This window comes from Crocodylus siamensis, chromosome 2 (assembly GCF_052110815.1).
Source record: "Crocodylus siamensis isolate JL-2025a chromosome 2, ASM5211081v1, whole genome shotgun sequence".
Lineage (NCBI taxonomy): Eukaryota > Metazoa > Chordata > Crocodylia > Crocodylidae > Crocodylus > Crocodylus siamensis.
The window spans coordinates 47,556,301-47,570,137 of NC_143396.1; the positions used below are offsets into that span (position 1 = coordinate 47,556,301).

Consider the following 13,837-nt stretch of genomic DNA (forward strand, 5'->3'; position numbering starts at 1 on the left):
TGAAAGTGGGCCAACAATGTAGTTGCATTCAACAAAAAACAATAGAATAACAGTATCCTGGATTTGATTCGTCACTTGCAAATTGAGGGAAATGATGCTTCTGCTCTTTTGCACTGGTGAAGCTTTACCTGGAGTAAATGGGTTTTTCTCTGTGGCAGTAGGGGATAGGATTAGGAGCAATGACCTCACACTTCAGCAGGGAATTACTTTGTTGGAGATTAGGACAAGCTTTCTAATGGTGAGAATGGTTAAGTATTGGAATAGACTACCACAATAAGATGTGGAATCTCTATCCTTAGAAAATTTAAGAGCAGGTTGGACAAACACTTGGCTGAGATGGTTAAATCAGGGTTGATCCTGTTTTGTCCTGCCAGCCCTGCTTTCCTATGATCCTCAGATTCTATAGCTGTAAAGGTCCCTCTTCTTGTAATTTTGCACAAACAATTTCAGTTAAATTCTGGCTGTTTTTATGCTCACTTCTTGTATTCCCATGGAAAAAAAATACAATCATAAGATGAAAAATGATGGACCTGAAGCTAATTCCTATCCTGTCCACATCTTTCATATTGTACTTTTACAATTATGGTTGTTTAAATATTCCAAACTGTATACAAAGGCTTAAACCTATACCTTTAGTCAGAAATGTTAAACGGAAACCTTTCAAACTATATAACTAGGTTGGTTTTATTTGTTGGCAAAAATCATTTTAGGTTCTGGACCATTCTACAAAAGATTGGCAATCTACATCCTGCAGACTGGATCAGGCCCACAAAGTAATTGTATTTGGTATATGGACTATATCTGCTGACCTGAAAGCTATGATCAGCTTTCAGGCAGAATATATATCTCCCTTGCTAGACTTGGTACTGGTCACAGGGGATGACTTGGTGGGTGTTCTGCAGGTTGAAGGTAACGTAGGGGACAGTGACTACCTATTGATAGGGTTCACTATCTGGAGAAAGGTGGGGAAGATAACTAGTAGGGTGGAAGTGCTAGACTTCAGGAAGGCCAACTTCAACAAGCTCAGGAGATTTGTTAGGGAGGGACTGACTGGTAAAAGCCTTGGAGAGATGAGTCTAGGAAGGGTGGGGGTTTCTCGAGGGACTAATCCTGCAGGCACAGAAAAGGAGCATCCCTGTACACGTAAAAGGGGGCAAAAAAGGCAAAGAAACCCTCTTGGTGGAGCAGGGAAATCCAGGAGAGTCTGGAGGTAAAAAAAGAGGCCTACAGTCTGTGGAAGCAGGGGACTGTCACCAAGGAGGAGTATGCCTGCTTGGCACGAGCTTGCAGGGAAACAGTGAGGAGATCCAAAGTGAAAATAGAGCTTAGGCTGGCAGCAAAAGTTAAGGATAACAAAAAGTCATTCTTTAAGTACATTGGAAGCAAAAAGAAGGTGCAGGGTAGCTTAGGGCCCCTTTAGGATGAACTAGGGCAACTGGTAACAGATAAGATGGCCAAAGCGGAGCTTCTAAATGATTTCTTTGCATCCATGTTCCTGGACACTAATACAAATATGCATCCCATTGGGACCTTAGCTAAGCCCAGTATACATACCAACCCACCAACTGTTCATGCTGACCTAGTTAAGGGGCACCTGGAGGGGTTGAATGTATTTTAAGTCAACAGGTCCTGATGATCTTCATCCTAGGGTACTTAGGGAATTAGGAGGAGTCATAGTGGAGCCACTGGCACAACTGTTTGAACGCTTGTGGTGCTCAGGACAGGTCTCGGAGGATTGGAAAAGGGGCAATGTGGTCCCTATTTTCAAGAAAGGGAGGAAGGAGGAATCGGGTAACTATAGGCCTGTTAGTCTCACCTTTATCCTTGGCAAGACCTTTTGAGAAAATTGTTAAGGATCACATTTATGGGGGACCAGCGGGTAAAATGATGCTAAGGGGCAATCAGCTTGGGTTCATAGCAGGCAGATCCTGCCTGACTAACCTGGTTTCATTGTATGACTGGGTCACAATGGTTGGATGAAGGAATAGAGGTAGATGTTATTTACTTAGATTTTAAAAAGGCCTTTGACACAGTGTCACACCCAATTCTTATAAATAAACAAAAAAGTTGCAATGTAGATTATTACACAGTCTGGTGGTGGATGGGTCGGTTTCTACCTGGAGGAATGTGGGCAGCGAAGTCCCCCAAGGCTCTGTCTATTCAATATCTTCATTAGTGACTTGAACGAAGGAGTAGAAAGCACCTTGTCCAAGTTTGCTGATGACACGAAGCTATGGGGGAGGTACGTAAACTAGACAGCAGGGAGTGAATCCAGGCTGATTTGGAAAGTCTGGGGAAATGGGCTGAACAGAATAGGATGCAGTTTAACAAGGATAAGTGTCATGTGTTGCACCTGGGGAGGAAGAATCATCAACACTCCTATAGCCTGGGAAGGAGCACTCTAAGTAGCACAACTGTGGAAAGGGATCTCAGAGTCTTAGTTGACTCCAAAATGAACATGAGTCACCAGTGTGATGGGGTACTAAGTAAAGCTAACTGCATCCTTTCTTGCATAAGTAGGTGCATCACAAACAGGTCTAGGGAGGTGGTATTTCCCCTCTATGCAGCATTGGTCAGGCTGCAGCTGGAGTACTGCATCCAGTTTTGGGCACTTCAGGAGGGATGTGGATAGCCCTGAGATGGTTCAGAGGAGGGCCACTCATCTGGTTAAAGACCTGCAGAAAAAACCCTATGTGGGCTGATTGGGTGACCTTAACCTCTTTAGTCTGCGCAAGAGAAAGCTGAGAGGTAATTTAGTGGCTGGTTACAAATTCATTGGGACAGCAAGAAATAGGGGATACAGTGTTTACCAGGGTGCCGATCGGGGTAACTAGAAATAATGGCCACAAACTGGAAGAGAGGAAATTCAAATTGAACATCAGAAAAAAATTATTTACGGTGAGGGTTGCCAAAATATGGAATAAGCTTCCAAGGGAGGTGGTGCTGACCCCTTCCTTGGAGATGTTTAAAAGGAGATTGAACAGACACCTAGCTGGGGTCATCTGACCAGGGCAGGGGGTCAGACTTAATGATCTAATAGGTCCCTTCCAACCCTAACATCTATAAAACTGTGGCAACACTGAAGTTTGGTGGCATGTAGCTTGGCTCAGCATGTCCACCTTATCAATCCTGTACGGCACCGCTAATTCCCTCCACTGCACGCTCCTCTGTGGCATTCCCTGCTGCTCTCACTCCACCTCAAGGCAGGTGCTGCTTAGCCTCCTTATTGCCATTGGAGACTGGAATCAGTGTCATTGTACTAGAAGCAGTGGTTCATGGTTGAGGCTGCAGCAGGCAGTTTGGGCACTGTACAAGGGAGCAGTGACCCTGTAGTGGCTAGAGGGGATTGCAGCCCATGGCAGTGACTGGGTTGCCATCAGCAGCCTGCTTCTCTGAAAGGTTGCTGGACCCTGGTCTATAACTTTAACCCATTCAAACACTTACATTACCTGAGAAATTGATCTTACCAATTAATATGGTGTTAGCAAGATTATTTTTCTGTACTTTGCTAAAACACTAAGATTCACCCAATATAAAGTATTTAAAATGGTGTCATATCACTTAATGTCCAAAATCATATTTAAGTCATTGATAATTGCCACTTTGTAACTGAATAATGTAAATTAATTGGATCATTGAAAAATAGGATTAGAAGGGACCTCAGGAGATCATCTAGTTGTCTGCTCAAAGGAGAATCTCTTTTTCAGTGATAACATATGATTCTTTATATGGTGATAACATATGATTATTATATAGAATCTTGGAAAACAGACCTGCAGAGGCACCTAAGGAGGTCATCTAGTCTGACCCACTGCTCAAGTCTAAACTATCTTAGCCAAATGTTGGCTGCACTTGAAAGCATCAAGTAATGGAAATCCTACAACCTCTCGAAGTAACTTGTTCCAGTGCTTAATCACCCTCATAGCTAGAAAGTTCTTATTTTATTAAGCCCAAATCTCCCTTCTTGCAATTTAAGACCATTATTATTTGTTCTGCTCCTGTGGACACAAAGAGTATTTAATCAGCATCCTCTTTATAACAGCACTTTTTTATTTGAAAACCTGTTATTAAATCCTTTAGTTCAAGCTAAATAACCTCAGTTCTTCCAACCTTTCTTTGTTAAGTTATATTGTCAATCACTTAAATAATTTTTTGTTGTTCTCTGCTGGTCTCTTTCTAGTTCATCTGTGTCTTTCTTGAAGGGCAGTGTCATTCAAGTAATCTAAGAGAGTTCTCACCAGTGCTGAACAAGAGTGGAAGACTTGCTTTCATTATTTGCATCTGAAACTGTTAATTCATGCCAGTATGCTGTTGGCTTGTTTTGAACCAATAGAACTGTTAAATCATATATTCAATTTGTGGTCAACTATAACTCTGAAGTCTGTTTTTGAATTGCTTCAACCTAACCAGTTATTCCCCAGTTTGTATTTTTATATTCAATTGTTTCATCCTTCGTACAGAACTTTGCACTTGTCCATATTGAATTTTTCAGCTGATTCCTTGCAATCAGTTTCTCCAATGTGTCATTTTAAATCCTGATCCCTTCTTCCAAAATATCTGCTAGTTCAACTTGGTGTCACCTGTAAAGTTACAAAATGGACATTATTCTCCAAGTCACTAATGAAGATATTGAATGGTATTAGATCAAGGACAGGACAGAACCCTGGGAAACCACATTTTGATATCTTGTCTCAGTTATTGAACTGTTGATAGCTACTCATTGAACAGTCAGTCCTCCAAGTGGCAATGCACCAGCCTTACAGTACTTTCTCCTAAAATGTGTTCCCTTCCCTTATTTGTGTCACACAAGGCAGTATGAAGAGCTTTGCCAAACTCAGAGTATTGTCCTATCCATTGCTCTCCCCTTATCTACAAGGCTTATCACCTGGACATAGAATGCAATAAGGGTGGTTGAGCATGACTTGTTCTTGACATTAGTTATTCGCGATCACCTTGTTAGCCTCTAGTTCTGTGCTATCCAGGTCATCCATCAACTAATGCTGTCACTACCATGCTGCTAAATTTCCAGGCCAGCAGAATGCCACATGGGCCAGATGACATGGCTTTGCAAGCTGAATCCTGGTCACCCCTGCTCTAGATGCTTAGAAAGAGATTTCTTTATCATATGCTCTGGTATCTTTCCAGATATCAAAATAGGACTGACTGATTTGTAATTCCCTGGGTTGTTCTTGTGTGTGTGTATATATGTGTGTCCCCTCCCTTTTTTTCCTAAATATGGGCACTATATATGTCTTTTTCCAGTCTTCTGAGACATTATCGGACTTCTGTAAGTTTTCAAAGATAATAACTAATCCATAGATGTTTTAACAGGGATAATCCACTCCCCTCCACCTCACCCGTGCTTTCTGGCATGCATGACTGAGAACAGAGCTCAGAGGTGGCTGAGCATGCTGGAAAATAGACAGGAGCAAAGTGTTGTGGGATACTGGAGGTTCTCCCACTTTAGTACTTACCCTAAACTTAACTTAATGACTGGGCATTCATAGCACTGTCTACTGCTACAGGTGGATGCCAAAACTGTCTGTGGCTAAATGACTTTATACCTCTTGTGGGTGATATTTTGTGTTGAACCAACAGTATGGTTGGTATTGAATAGGGCAAGCTTTTGAGAATCACAGTACCCTTTTTATGTGTTACTGCTGTTGTCAAGTTGCATACAGTGGATTTGACTGCAGCTGGAGACAGCTGGTATTGTTTTTGACAACCATACCATTTATTTTCAACCACCACTCAGAAATATAGTTATTGTTCATTAGCAGTTAGTTTCCCAAGGCTTAATGTCAATATTATTCTCAAAAATAGATTTTAGCTTCCTATTTTTAAAAACCTTTCCTTTCCATGCCTTTCCTTTCCATGCCTGCAGTGGCTCAGGCCAGAAGCCAGGACACACTAGAGCACACGGACACACTAGAGCACACCTCCCAGGATGCCAGCCACTTTCAAAGGGAGGGGTCTGAAGCTCTAAGGCTTTTCCCTCATCCCTGCTCGAACAGAGGGCGTGCGGCCATGCCCTCTGTTCTCCACTTGAGCAGGAAGTGGGCTGCGTGGCAACAGCCTGAGAGGAACTGTCCGCCCCACCCTGAGCAAACATTGGCTGGGGTCTAGGGCCAAGGAGGGGGTTTAACCCCCTCTTCTTCACCTCAGTGCACTAGCCCTAGGCTCTCAATTGTGGCCAAGGTGTGGCCATGTCCCCTGCTCTTAACTGTGTGCATGTGCTCTGGTGCATTTGATGCTGCTGAGGGGCTGGAGCCTTTGCAATGTGCCTGGCTCTTTAAAGAAGGGGAAAACTGTCATCAGATACCACCAGGTACCTGTCTGCATTTTATCAGCTGCATTCTATCACCAGGTCAATATTCCACTCCCACCCCCCCAACTACCTGTCTCACACCTATTGTCTCCCATTCCCTCTAATCCTCATTGCTATCCATTTGCATTTTCACAGACCTACATTTTGCATGTTGGCTTCTGTTCTACCCAGGAGAGCACACAAACACCAACTAACTCTCCCTATGCCTGAAGGAGGGTGTTTGTGCCCAAAATCTTGCAGAGAATTTTCCAACTATTTAATTGGTCTTTTAAAGATATCACATTTATCCAAAGCTGCTTCTCACAGTCTGCCTCTGTAGGTGGACACAAGCCACTGGGATCTGACTGCTTGATGCCAGTTCAAGTGAGAATAGAGGGAGAGACCTGAGACACCACAGGAAAGAGGAAACCTGCTGCAAAAGAGGTGAAGGAGGGCAGAAAAAAGAATAAGTAACACTGGAGAAAGGGAATAGCTTTGAGAGGGGGAGAATATTTGAAGGGAAAACCTTTGGCTGGATGGAACAAAAGATATACAGTGAACTATTTTTTCTGAATGTGAGTAATGAATCTAACTTGCTACTGTAGCTAGCAGGAGAACTCAAGGTTTGCCACTGGAGCAGAGACCCAGATTTCCCATTCCCACCCCCTTGTCGGCAAGCCCTCACTGCTCTGGCTAGGGAGCAGAGGGGTGGGGCCAACCCTCCTCTGCTCAACCAAACAGCACAGCCCAGCCCAAGGCTGCAAAGCATCCTGGATGCTGGGGGACTGTGATTTAACTTGAACCAGGAAGAAGTCTGGGACAGAAGTTTCATAAACTGGTTTGTCCTAAATCATTTAAGTTTGATACAACTTTCAACCAGGTTTATCTTAAACCAGTTTCAGCTGTTTTGTAACTGGTTTATGTGTAGTAGAATCATAGAAGGACTGGAAGGGACCTATAAGATCAAATCTGGTCCCCTGCCATGGGCAGGAGGTAATTGGGCTCAAACAAGCTCAATGAGGTATTTGTCCAGCCTCCTCTTAAAGACTGCAGAGATGATGATTGCACCACCTCTGCTGGAAGCATGTTCCAGACTCTAGTTACCTGTACAGAAAAAAAGTTTTTCCTTATGTCCAGCCGAAACTTTTCCTCACCTAGCTTGTGTCCATTGGTCTGCGTCTTCCTGACAGGGGTGGCTTTTCTGAAAAGTTGTTCACCTAGGTCCTGGTGTTCTCCCTTGTCTGTCCCTAGACCCAGGCCATCTGATAAGAAGCACCAAGGTCTTAAACTTGATTCAAAATTCCAAATATTTCCTCTATAATCTTTAATTGTAGCGCTCTCTTTTTAAAAGTATGGATCCTGGGGTTTCTGGGGCAATTTTGGATTGGGGCTGTGTCCTGGCATTCTGAAAAACTCCCTGAAATAGAATTTCCATCCTGAATTTGAAAAATTGATCTTGGATTAATACCAAGTAGAGTCCTGGATTTCCAAACCATGCAGTTGCACAGACTCTGAACTAGTCAAGGATCACTGTGGCATCAACAGTTGTAAAACTGACTAGCAGTCCTCAATTTCAGGGCTTCTGTATTTTCATGTATACCACACTCTGTAGCATAAGGTGTGTATCTTGTTTTGGGAAGGCAAAGTTTAAAAAATGTTCAGACAATCATGACTGACTGCATGAAGCAAGGGCAGAGCCTACTTTTCAACTCACTTGTTCTCTCTTTCCTACTCAGGCGAAAGCTAGTTTTGACCCTCTCACAGCTATTGCCAAATTGGTAACAGTTTCTGGCTGCTCAGCCAAAAGTTACTATCAATTCAGCAGTGGCTGTGAGCGGGTTAACTCCATCTGTGATGCCAAAGAGTGGATCCACCGCTGCTACTTACTGGTCCAGTTGAGAAGCAACAGTCATTACAGCATTCCTATGCTTCCATTCCAGTGCAGCTATCAGTTTCCTCTCTTTAGATATGCACCCCAATTTTGGAGGGCTTATTTGGAGGAGCCCAGGTTCTCTCTCAAACCTGAAGCAATATATAACTAAGTACTAGGCCAGCTAATTATTTCTAGTTGGCATCATGTAAATATGGCTATACTAATTAGCTGTGTGCTTCCAATTCAAGAAGTAGCCATTGGCTACCTCCTACGCAGGAAGCAGCATAGGTATGTTCACAGAGCTAATCAGTTTGTCTAAAAGAGCTGCACTATAGAGGCTACAGTAACCACAGCCAGAAGTGATAGACTAATTCTGGACATTTGTGGTATGTCAGGACTTCGTATCAGAATTTGTTCCTTAAAAGCTTATCTGTTTGTAGACCAGATTGTACAATTCTGATTCAATAAATAAACAACGTGGTTACCACAACTAGGAAAAAAACGGTGTCTATGTGATAGTAATATTTACAAGCAAGGTATTATAGCTTTTCTTTATTCTAGTATACTTAAAAATTGTGGTTTTGGGGGATTGCTCTGGGTCTGTAGAGAAATTGTCTATCATTTATTTACATTATTTTTCTGAATACACCGTTCTTTATGCTCTTATCATTGATCTTATTCTGCCTTAAAGCTATTGCTTAGGGTTACATTAAGAGGGCAAATAGTGAGCCAGAAAGGGGCAGCTTTATGAGGTGCCTTTTTATATACAAGGAAGAAATTCAGTGCTGCTTTTTCACTAGACAATAATTAAATAATTTACAGAAGTTCTACCAAAATCTACATTTCAGTATAGAGAGAGAACCCTGGCCTATCGTATCATCTGTGCATTTTCAGTATCAAATAAAATATCAAATGTCTGATAACTGATCTATTAAATTCTAGTCTAGCAGCATACTATTGTACAATATAACAATATTGCATAACTTTATTAAAAATCTGCAAAGTGAAAGATGTGCAAGTTTTGTCAGAGAGCTACAATAAGAAGAACAAATTGAGTAAAATCAAATAATAAAATCATTCTACAGTTCATGATTATTTCATAGAAGTTAATATATTTAACTAATCGGGAAAAAAGATTTGCTTGTAATCAAGACCCCAGAGTGAAGATTTGGGTACGTTTCCTGACTTAGCCAGAAAGTCCTGTGTTACCCTTTGCAAATCTTTTAATTTTTCAATACTTGATCTTCTCATTTGTAAAAAGTGGCCAATATATTTTTCCTGTCTCTGGCCCTGCTTGTGTATTGCCTATTTAGTTTGTAAAATCTTCAAGGCAGAGATTTTCTTTCAATGTTTTGTGTTTATGCAGTAGCAGTGGAGAAACCCTTTTTATCAAAAAATCAGATTTGAAAGGAGCAATACTTGAAATAGTTCCCCAGTAATGTTAATCAAATACATCTTTATGTGATCCAAGTTATACATATGGGATGTAGGAAGGAGGTTTATTTTCAAAGCATTAAGATGATACAAATGAGGAAAACAAAAATAATGAAATCAGTCCAAGCACCTGGAGTAAAAGATGAATGAGCAGGTCACTGTCAGATGGCTTGAGTAAACTAAGTAATCATTGATTTCTATTGACTACAGAAAAAATGCTGGACAGGAAAAGTCACTTACTTGGCTGAAAAAGTCCTCCTTTATAATTCTGTCTGTATCACCTTGCTGTTTTGTTACTGTATCACTTAATCACCTTTCTGTCTTTAAGCTAAGCATCTTCGTCCAGCAGACTAGGAGTGGGAAAACAGTGTGGATACCAAATCTAAGGGTGTGACTTTGACTAATCTTGTGACATATTCTTATGCTAAAATATTGAAAAAAAAATGTTACCAGGGTAGCTTCTACTCTGCTATATTGCTTGTATTGAAACTTGTTCCTGGAACATGCATGCTTCTTTAACATCTGAGTCTTAATTCTCTAGAGCAGTGGTCTCCAAACTTTTTTGATCATGCACCCCTATCAGTAAAAAAATTTTGAGCACACCCCCCCAATAGATGTATATTTATATTCGCACACCCCTATCAGTAAAAAATGTTTGAGCACGCACCCCCAATATATGTATATTTATCTAAATATAAATATAAATAGTTCTAATATTTTCTTCCCGCACCCCAATGGATCGTCTTGCGCACCCCCTGGGGTGCACGCACCCCACTTTGGAGACCACTGCTCTAGAGGATGTTTTTGTCATTGTGAACATGCTTCCTCATAAATCCCAGTGTTTGTTGCAAACCCATAAAAAGGACTACAGAATTGGTTCCTGTTTGTGCTTTTCTGAGGGTTTATAATGGTGATTTACATTTTACTTAATAATGTGCTTTCCATGGACTTGTTTGATTCATTTATTTATTTTTTAAGTTTCCTTTTCAGGATTAGGGTCTATGATAGTCCCACATTTCAGCCGGTACCACTCTGGTTCATTTTTTTTTCTTTTTCTTTTTGAGCCTAGGTCCTGTCATTTTATTTCTACAATGTTCATGTGTATCAAAGGTAGCTACCATTTTTATCTTATAAATTCCCATTCCTTGTAAAACTAAACTTTTAAGGTATGAAATATCTTCCCCAGGAAAATGAAGACCAAAGAAAGAGAACATTTAATTTTAAACTCTGCTTACTAATTTTTGTATGCCTTGTGTGTGAAGATTTCCAGCTAGAGATTTATTTTAAATTTTTTAAATTTATTTTGCAAAGGTGTTTTCTCTTGTTTAGTTACCTTGTAATTTATCTTATATCTTCATTTCTCACATGCACAGTATTCACCATATCCTGATAGCCTTTAATTATATATTGAATAATTACAAACATAACCCTTACACAAGTAATCAGATTGACTATCAAGTCTTTCTTTCATATTTTGCTAACTGTAAACTTGGGTTAGAAGGAATCCAGATTTCTAAAATTGCTCACTTCTGCATAGTGAGCATATTAGGGAGAATGAATGAGCATAGGAAGGAAAGAAAAGCAATAGTAAATATAACAAATGCGCTTGATTCTTCCACACATCTATGTCTGTTTGGATATTGATATGTTTTCAGGGTTTGCTGTAGTTGCAACTTGCATTTGCCTTATTTCCTAGGATCCATTCTAAAACTAAGTTAATACATATGACAGAAAAGAAGCGTCTAAAGATAGAAAGCAATTGAAAAAATTCTAAACCTTTATCATTGTGGGGAGGGGAAGGAAAATTAGTCTACAGATGAGCAATAGCGAGGATAAGGCACCAGTTCTGCTTAAAATATTGCAGTCAATCAAACTACTTAAATATCAGTGCAGAAATTTGAAAGGTATTGCCCATGCAGTACTTTCAAAAGCAATTTAATTTAAAATTTCTAGAAGGAATTTAATTACTCTGAAATTACACAGACACCCAAAAAATTGTGTCCCGCTAAAACTCCCACTAAAACTTGTTTCTGACATTAGCTGGGCTATGGCAGAGGTGGTTGTGAAAACCTGAGCTGAAGTGACATGCTCAAGGTTAAGCAGAAAGCCAGTGTTTTCAGCTTAAACCCTTGTCATCCAGGAACTACTGTCAGCCTGGTATGTGGTGGTAAAGTGTATGGAGCTTAATTTTGTAGAAAAATTATACAACACATTTTTAATCAGAAATTTGATATTATTTATCAAGCTGATTCTACTGCCTTTAGGACAGCATGTGTCCATAGCTCAGCTGCTGGGAGTTACCAGAAATCTCAAGAAAATCCTCTACAGTCATGTCCTAGCTGGGAAAAAAAGCATCATTTTAGACCGTGTGAAACTAACTTATTCTAACTGAGGGCTGTCCAGCTGGTGTCCCATGGTCCCCATCTGGCCCCTAACCTGAGGCCCCTGGACTCCCAGTTCAGGTACTGCACTTTCCCGCTGCTATAAGTGGAATCTCTGGGCTCCCCCATCCTCCTGTTTCCACTGCCTGCCCCCATGCCTGCAGATGAGATGGAGCAACATAGCACAACCCACAGGGCTGAGGTAGTCTGTGACTGGAGAAGCTTGAGGGAACTTGGGAAACTTTGTGGCATGAGAGTACTGGTATTCCATAGCAGGGGAGAGGGGTCCCGTGCAACATGATGCAGTGCAGTGAGGGGGCCCATATGGTGCAGCAAGTGCCATGTGGCTTGGTATGGGGCACCCACATGGTACAGCTGAGGAGGAAAGGTTTTTGTGTGCAGGTTTTCATTATTCTTGTATGGGGGAGGGGGGGTATATGTATGTATGTAAGAGTGGCTTTGCAAAGACTCTGTTCCTTGCTTTGTTACCTGTGCCTGCTGATCAATCTCAGTGGGCTGGAAGCATCCAGAATCTAGTGCTTGGATCTGAATGCAGTGTGATTATAAATTGGTTATTTCACCATAACCCAGTCTGTTTTGATTGTGTTTAATATTATACTAATAAAATTTGCTAGTTTCCTGGAATGTTGCGTTTTCCCTCTACAGACAAGGTGACTTGCCAGGTAAGGCTAAGGCCGCCTGAGCCCCAACCATGGGAAGCCCCAAGTGCGGGCAAGGAGTGCGGGCAGTGCGGTATAGGCCCCAGAGAGGGCGAGAAGCGCGGGCAGCGCGGTATAGGCCCCAGAGAGGGCGAGAAGCGCGCGCAGCGCGGTATAGGCCCCAGAGAGGGCGAGAAGCGCGCGCAGCGCGGTATAGGCCCCAGAGAGGGCAAGAAGCGCGCGCAGCGCGGTATAGGCCCCAGAGAGGGCGAGAAGCACGGGCAGCGCGGTATAGGCCCCAGAGAGGGCGAGAAGCGCGCGCAGCGCGGTATAGGCCCCAGAGAGGGCGAGAAGCGCGCGCAGCGCGGTATAGGCCCCAGAGAGGGCGAGAAGCGCGCGCAGCGCGGTATAGGCCCCAGAGAGGGCGAGAAGCGCGCGCAGCGCGGTATAGGCCCCAGAGAGGGCGAGAAGCACGGGCAGCGCGGTATAGGCCCCAGAGAGGGCGAGAAGCGCGGGCAGCGCGGTATAGGCCCCAGAGAGGGCGAGAAGCGCGGGCAGCGCGGTATAGGCCCCAGAGAGGGCGAGAAGCGCGGGCAGCGCGGTATAGGCCCCAGAGAGGGCGAGAAGCGCGCGCAGCGCGGTATAGGCCCCAGAGAGGGCGAGAAGCGCGCGCAGCGCGGTATAGGCCCCAGAGAGGGCGAGAAGCGCGCGCAGCGCGGTATAGGCCCCAGAGAGGGTGAAGGGCACGAGAAGCGCCGCATAGCCCCAGAGTGCTAGAAGCACCGCATAGGCCCAGAGGGCGAGAAGCGCTAGAAGTGCGGCTGAGGCCCTAGAGAAGGCAGGCATACGGGAACAGGAAGCCTGAGCAAGCGTGCGGTAAGAGTCCGGGAGAGAAGCTGGGACGCGAGAACAAGCCCGGCAGGCAAGTTAAAATAAGAGGCTCCAGGGTGAGTGACTAGCACCCTACTGACACTAAGTCCCGGAGAAGGGCGAGCATGCGGTAGAAGTCCCGGAGAGGGGCAGGCGCGCGAGAGTAAGCCTGGGGAGGGGCGGACGTGTGGATAGCGGCCTGACTAGAGGCCCGGAAAGGGCAAGAGGGGGACAGAAGCCTGGGAGGGGCGAGTATATTGGGCGCACGTACGGAGAAACCCCAGAGAGAGGGAGTGCGCGTATCGAGCGACCC

General features: G+C 43.3%; 1 protein-coding gene across 5 annotated transcripts in view; it reads left to right on the top strand.

The window, feature by feature from the left end:
- The window catches only part of KLHL5 (kelch like family member 5), a 142,917-nt gene that overhangs the window by 79,369 nt on the left and 49,711 nt on the right, over positions 1 to 13,837 (top strand). The window lies entirely within an intron of this gene.